Here is a 7,866-nt window from a genome sequence, read left to right on the forward strand (position 1 = left end):
CGTTTTACAAATAAGGGAAACTGGAGTCCGGAGGGAAAGTGACTTGTGTGCAGTCACACAACTAGTTGTGTCATCACAGAGTGCTAGAGAAAAGCCTTGCTTTCATTAGTACGACTACCCAACTACAAGGCAAGATAACCAAGATAAAAGAAAAAAGAAAGCAAATTTCAAAACAGTCTGTATACTGCGGTCCCAGGTTTTTTAGAAAAGAAAAAAGGGTATGCGTGTATGCGTTTGTGTGTACCTTTTGAAACTTAAGGAAGATTATACAACTCACCGCTTATGGTTTTCTCTAAGAGGTGAGACTATGAGGCACTTTCACTTACTTTCTTTCTCTCTCCTCTATGCAAACTTTTGTTTGAAATGCTTACAAACTAATTTTATATATTTATAAATATTTTTGTAAGCAGGGAATAGCCAGTATCTTTGAGACTTCCATTTCTCCTCTGTAAAATAGTGACAGTGATATCAGAGTATCATTGCAGAATAATGAAAATTTAGTAAGATTGTTTGTGTAAAAAACTTAGCACAATGAATAGCCCATCATTCAAATGTAGTATTCGATCCCTTCTTCCCTCTAGTGGTATGGCTTTCTGTGTTTATCAAAGTACAACTCACAGAATCATTACCACCACTTTGTCTAGACCCTCCCACCCAAATATATGGATATTTAACTCCAAAGGGGGTCTGATATGCACTAGGGAGCCCCAAAAAGATAACAGGGAGCAAGCCACAATAAGACAAGTTTCACCTTCTGCCTGCTTTAGCTGTGTTCACAGGTGTCAGTATCCCCCAGGCACCCAGGCTTGACCCATAGGGCACAGAAGGAGAGTCACCACTGTGACTAGTAGGAGGACCAGACCAAAATCCTACTTTGACTGGGATGTCAGATCATCGAAAGGGAGCTTGGGAAATCCCAAAAAGGAGCACGGGCCAAGACCTTTGCCAATAGGAGTGTTGCCAATTAGATTCTCCTAAGGCACCTGCAGGGCTCAGCCACAGCGGCCACCTCCGTCACCTCCACCTGCCCTGGCAAGTCCCAGAGCAGCACCTGTAAAATCAGCCACAGTTGCTTTTCTGGTCAATGCAAGGCAGCTCCTCCAGGCTCTATCATAAGCTTTTTCCTCTGTCAGGAATGTCCTCTCCTGGATACCCACATGAAGGCGGCTCCACGCGTTTGTACTAACATCACCTCGGAAAGGCTCTCTCTGACCATCATGTACAGCAGTCCTCTCATCTCCAGAATTCTCCCCCTTGCCTTGCTATATCTTTCTCCATAGCACTTATCACAGTCTGACAAACTAGATTTTTTACTTATTTTTTCTTTCTCTCTCCTCTATGCTAAAATATAAGCTGCATGAAAGCAGAGATTTTTGCCTGAATTGTTTGCTAGCATATCCTCAGAACTTAGAACTACGTCTACCTTATGGGAGATGCCCAATAAATATTTGTTGAATGTATGAATGAGGGCAATTTCAGTGAGGGCCCAGCCACCTTCAAGCAGGATCGCCCTGCTAGAGGGAATATAAACTCTAGGATCACTTCCATGTATGGGCTCTATGGGCTTCTGGCCAACCTGGTCCCTGTCCAGAGCATTCCATCTTCCCATCTTCTCTCTGTACCATTTTGCTTACACTTTAAAGATTTCTGGAGACATTCAGCTGAGTTGTCTTTATGTAACTGGAGAGGGCACTAGATTCTCCAACTCATTCATTAGCTCTAGTTAGTTGGTCTGATTAATCTTTCACTGCTTAAGGCTGCTCCGAAAGTAGCCTGGGGTTCCTTTAAGAAGGTGCTGTCGGGAGCCTGCAGCAGTGCCATTACGCAAAGCAAATTATGCGGCACCCACAAGGTGAACCACAAATTATTTTCTCTTCTAATCCAATCATCTCTCTTTGCCTCTGACTCGGGAGAGAAGGGAGAACAAGGATGGCGATGGGGGCGGGGGGACAGTAAATAGTTAATGAGCACCTAGTCGATGCCAGGCACTGTGCTAGGTGTCAGGGACATGTTAATAAGGAAGCCCAGGGTGTCTGCCCTCAGAGCTAACTCCCCTGGGGGTTGGAGAAGCCAGACAACTGAAGTCTGAATCTCTCTCTCTCTCTCTCTCTCTCTCTCTCACACACACACACACACACACACACACACACACACTGGCTGCAGAATGGAGGCTGGATGGGACAGGGACAGGGCTGGAAGGAGGATGGAGGCCACACAGGAGGCTGAGGCATTCCAGCAAGGGATGAGACTAGACCAGTAGCAGTGGGGATCAAGAGCAGGGGGAGGATTTGAGAATTCCCAAGAAGGGCAATCTTGTGGGCTTGGTGACTGACTAACACAGGTGAGTAAGGAGCAGGGGTCTTCGGTGATTGGCAGGTTTCTGGTTTGGTGACAGTGCCATTCGTGGGCAGAGGGAACTCAGGAAGAGGAGACTGTGGGACTTCCCGACTGGTTTTGGTGGCCACTAAAACAGAGATCCAGAAACAGGATATAACACTAGGTCCTGGAGCGTGGCTCTCCCACCTCCCTCCCATGGAGGCTTCAACTATTATCTGTACAGCCCAAGTCTGTACATCGCACAATTTCTGAGATTCCTTTTCACCCAGTCCTTTGCCTGACGACAGCCCGTGGTTGTTCATTTGAACTCCTTCCATCCTTTGAGACTCGGCCTGGTTATCCTTGGCCCTTACCATCTGGTAGCACTGGGTGTTCTCTCTGTTCCCATGGTGTGGCACCCTGTATGTGCTGATCGCACTGCTTTGTAACCATCTGTCTGTCTTCTCTCCCTGGTTGTAAACTCCAGAGGGCAGAGAGTATGTCTTGCTGACCCTAGTGTCTCCGGTGACGAGCATGGTGTTTTGAAAGTACATGCTCTGCTGGGTGTTCTATGCAAACAATGAATCATGGAACACTACATCGAAAACTAATGATGTACTGTATGGTGACTAACATAACATAATTTTTAAAAAAGACATTAAAAAAAAAAAGAAAGTAGGTGCTCAATAGCTGTTTGTTGAATCAGTGAGGAAATAAATTCCATGTGACTGTACAGCCTAGAACGTTAAGTTACATATGCAGTACAGAGTGCCAAGGCCAAGGGCAGAGGAATCTTTTCTACCTGTGGTCAGTGCCATAAAAACTGTGAGTGCTTCTGACAACTGGAAGAGGTCCACCATGACCCACATAGCAACTCAGTTTCCTTATTGATGCCCCTGGACTCTGCTTTAGAAGGCAGCCTGTTTATACATTAATGTTTAACTCACTGAAAGTTAATAGCATGCTCATTAAAAAAAAATCCTCTCTCCACCTATCAAAATTGCATTTTTTAAAAATATATCGTCCAGTATTGATAAAAATAAAATGAAAGGGGTAGTCTCATGAACTTCTTTTCCAGGAATGAATTTATAAATGACCAAGCTCCCCAGAATGTTCTTACTCTTGAGCCCAATGATTCTACTCCTAAAATTCCCCTTAAAGAAATAATAAAAAATGACAAGGTTCATGTCCAATAGGGTTGTTTCTAAGAGTATGAGTTATTTGTAACAACGAACATTATTTACAGTAGTGGAAGTTGTAAGTACTTGGAGGCCAAAATGGTATGTCCCCCAACAACTGAATGAGGAAATTGTACTTCCCACTGAGTGTCAAACTGCAAAACCCTCTCAAATGATCAGACACCAAAGACACAAACTCCATGGAAAGACAGAAAAGCTAGTAGGCTCACAGGACTGGATTGAAGGGCATCAACTCACAAAATAAATATGGTGTCAGTCAGAAGAGGTTTTAAATGCAGAAATCCAGAGAGGTACTATAGGAAGAGCCCACTGAAACCCTCCTACCCAGCTCAGCCAGTGGATAATGTCCTTGTGCTCTGTCCTCTGTCCTCCTCAAGATGAGAAGGAGGCTGTAGACCACCCCCAACTGGACCATTAAAGACACCTCACTCCCCTTTTCCTGGTTCTAAGTTCACCAAGGGCCCATCTGATTCTCCTGGCACTTGACTACATGAAGATTTGTGGCATCGTGAAGTCTTTCTCCTGGCAAGCTAAAAGGGAATTTCTGATCATGACAGCCTTCCAATGAAGGTGGAAAGGGATGTCGCATATGTCAGTACTCCCATAAACCCTCCCTGTCCCTGTGACAGTTGTATTGCTCATTGAACGATGAAACACGGGACACTGCGATGTCTCCTTTGGGGCCCTGTGCAGCCAAGTCACCACGAATCCGTCCTTCAGAGCCTGCTCACCCCTGGCCACTGTGAGAACCAGCTCCAGCCGGCCTTTTCCCAAACCTCCACGTGCAGGAGTCTATTCATTATTTCCATGGGGAAAAAGAAATGTAAAACAATCAAAATATTCCACATTTGGGGAAAGCTTAAATAAATCATGCTACATGTATCCCACGCAATATTATATCATTGTTAAGAGTCATGTTTCTTTAAAGACTAATTAGTTAGAGAAATAGTCACACAGCATGTCAAAAATGTGCGATTCACACTGCAGAAAAAACTCCAGCAGTTTCTTATAAATTAAACATGCAATTACTGTAGGACTCCCTAAGGGTCCTTTTGAGTATTTATCCCAGAGAAATGAAAACTTACCTTCACGTGAAAACTTATACATGAAAATGTATAGCAGTTTTATTCCTAATAGTAGAAAACTGGAAACCACTCAAATATCCTTCAATTCTTCTTGATAGAAGCTAAAATAAGGAGGGCCAACAGGCAATCCGAGAACCCAGAGCCAAGCCGTCCTACCTCACCTCCTCTGGATAAACAAACTGTGGTCCGTTCATACTGTGGGATCCTATTCAGCAATAAAGAGAAACGAATTAGGAGCTCACTTTGGCAGCGCATATATGAAAAAGAAATTAATTAGTAAGATACACACAACTGGATAGATCTCAAGGAGATTTGCTGGAGAAAAAAGCCAATCTCCAAGGGTAACGTGCATACCAAAGAGGATTCTATTAGTATAACACTTTGGAAAAGACAAAATTTAGAATTTAGAGACCAGATCAGTGGCTGCCAGGGTTCAGGGGTGAGTTGGCACATATGTGAGGTCGGCGGTATGATTACGAAAGGGTCCAGCAAGGGCTCTTTGCGGGGATGGAAGTGTTCTGCATCTTCTCGGTGCTCATGTGTGTGTGAACCTACATGTGTGATAAAATTGTGGAGAACACACACACACATGTGTACAAGTAAGATTGGGATATCTGAATAATATTAGTAGATTATAAATTTCAATATTCTGGTTGTGCTACTGTACTATAGCTTTGCAAAATGCTACCACTGGGGGAAACTTGGTACATGGATCTCTCTGTATTATGTCTTACAACGGCATGTGTGTCTACAATTACTTCAAAATAAAAAATGTTTAATTTGGGGGCGCCTGGGTGGTTCAGTTAAGTGCCTAACTCTTGGTTTCGGCTCAGGTCATGACCGCAGGGTCGTGAGATGGAGCCCTGAGTCGGGCTCTGTGCTTGGAGTGGATTCTGCTTGGGATTTTCTTGCTATCTCTAAAAACAAATATAAATAAATAGATAAATAAATAAATAAATAAATAAATAAAAAGTTTAATTTTGAGAAGTGTGCTACACAACTGTAAATATTATATGGTTGCCTTATATGATATCTTTGAAATATATGTACACACACAATGTCTATAATTATTGGCTATACATGCTGGAGGTGTGGATTTTATGGGTGATTTCTGATTTTATCTTTATACTTTTTAATATTCTTCAAATCTCTTACCATAAACATATTGATTTTATTTTATAGTTATGATGAATATCTTTAAACATAGCATGTTCATTTTTCAGAACCATATTTCAGTGTTGACACACACAAAGCTCTTATCAACTGTCCCCCCCAAAACTTTTAACTGCAAAATGCCGCCAAACTGAGAATTCCCAATTCTGTGCTTATACAATTCAATCTTTGGAACAAAATAGAGGACCTCATACCTGAACTCTGATAATCAAGTTGTGACATTTCTCTGGCTTGCCTTCCTCATCTGTAATAAAGATCTCAGATCAGAAAGACCCTAAGGTCCTCCCAGCTTTTCCAGGCCATGGGCCTCCCTCTGGTATAAGGCACCTGCTGGGAACCGTGGTCTGTCTTTCTAGTGATAATGAGCCCCAGAGACTGAAAATGAACCACCTTTCTCAGACCACTGTGATCATATCCCCCCCCCCACCCCTAGGAGTAGCTCAGATCAGAGTGAGAACCTGCCCTCCCACCCCAGCCACACCTCCATCTTCCACCCCAGAAGGCAGCCAAGTCCCATTTACACAGGGCAGTAAACAACCAATAATGGCCTTAGACTGCCAGAAGCAGGAATCCATAGGTTTATGAGCCTATAAAATCATTTACTTTCACTGCTGGGACAATCCAAGACTCCCAGGTTAATAAGTAATACCGCCTTCACAGACAGGGGAAGCCTAGCATGAAGGAATTCCAACCCTATCTCCACACTTCCTAAAAAACAGCTCCCTGACCTTTGCAATCTTGCTTCTATCTACTATGCTGACTGGGGCAGCCCCTCTGCCGCCTACGGGTACATATGAGTATATACACATATGTATGAATGAATGTCCGTAGATACTTTAGTTCTCTGAAGAACCCTAATACACATTGCAAAATATTTCTTCACTTCCATAGGAATTCACCTGTCCTTCATTGTTGTCCAGCACATGGAATACTGTGCAGCATGAAAACCCTTCACCCCTGTCCTTTACCCTTCTGACCCCATGTCTCGCTCCCTCACTCTGTTGTCAGCCACAGGGACACCTTGATTTGCACTCAGAACAGTCTGCTCCAAGACCTTTGCACACACTATGCCCTCTGCCCAGAACACTCTCCCCGCTGATAAACACACAGCTTGTTCCTTGGCCTCCTTCAAGTTTTGGCTCAAATCTCTTTTCTGAGGGCTCTTCTCTGACCACACTATTTAAAATGAGCCCCCTCCCCTGTACTCCCTATTTTTCTCTGTAACATATACACTCTCTCTCTTTTTTAAAGATTTTATTTACTTATATGAGAGAGAGTGAAAGAGAGTGAGAAAGAGCATGAGCTGGGAGAGAGGAAGAAGCAGACTTCCTACTGAGCAGGGAGCCCAATGCAGGGCTCCATCCCGGGACCCTGGGATCATGACCTGAGCCGAAGGCAGAAACTTAACTGATAGTCACCCAGGCACCACAAGACCACATTTTCTTTATCCATTTTTCTGCCAATAGACATCAAGGTTGTTTCTACCTCTTGGCCATTGTGAATAATGGTAAATGAACACAGGAGGCAGACATCACTTTAAGATCCTGCTTTCAGTTCTTTTGGATAAAATACATAGAAGTGGCGATTCTGGATCATAGGGGAGTTAGTTCTACTTTTAATTTTTTGAGGAAACTCCCTACTGTTTTTCACAGTAGTTGAACCATTTTACATTTCCACGAACAGTGCACAGGTTTCCAAATTCTCCACATCCCTGTCAAACTTTTTTTTTTTAATATAACAGCCATCCTAATCAACATGAAATGATAGTTCTTTGTGCTTTGGATTTGCATTTCCCTGAGGTTTAGTGATGTGGAGCACTTTTTAAAATGTATCTGTTGTTTATTTGTACATCTTAAATAGAGAAATGTCTATTTAAGTCCTTTGCCCACTTTTTAAAATTTGAATTCAATTTAGTTAACATTAGTGTAGTATTAGTTTCAGGGGTAGAATTTAGTGATTCATCAGTTGCATACAACACCCAGTGCTCGTTACATCACATGCCCCCCTTAATGCCCATCACCCAGTTACCCCATCCCTCCAACTCCCTCCCTCCAGCAACCCTCAGTTTGCTCCCTGTAGTGAAGAGTCTTTTC

This window comes from Lutra lutra, chromosome 11, assembly GCF_902655055.1.
Source record: "Lutra lutra chromosome 11, mLutLut1.2, whole genome shotgun sequence".
NCBI lineage: Eukaryota > Metazoa > Chordata > Mammalia > Carnivora > Mustelidae > Lutra > Lutra lutra.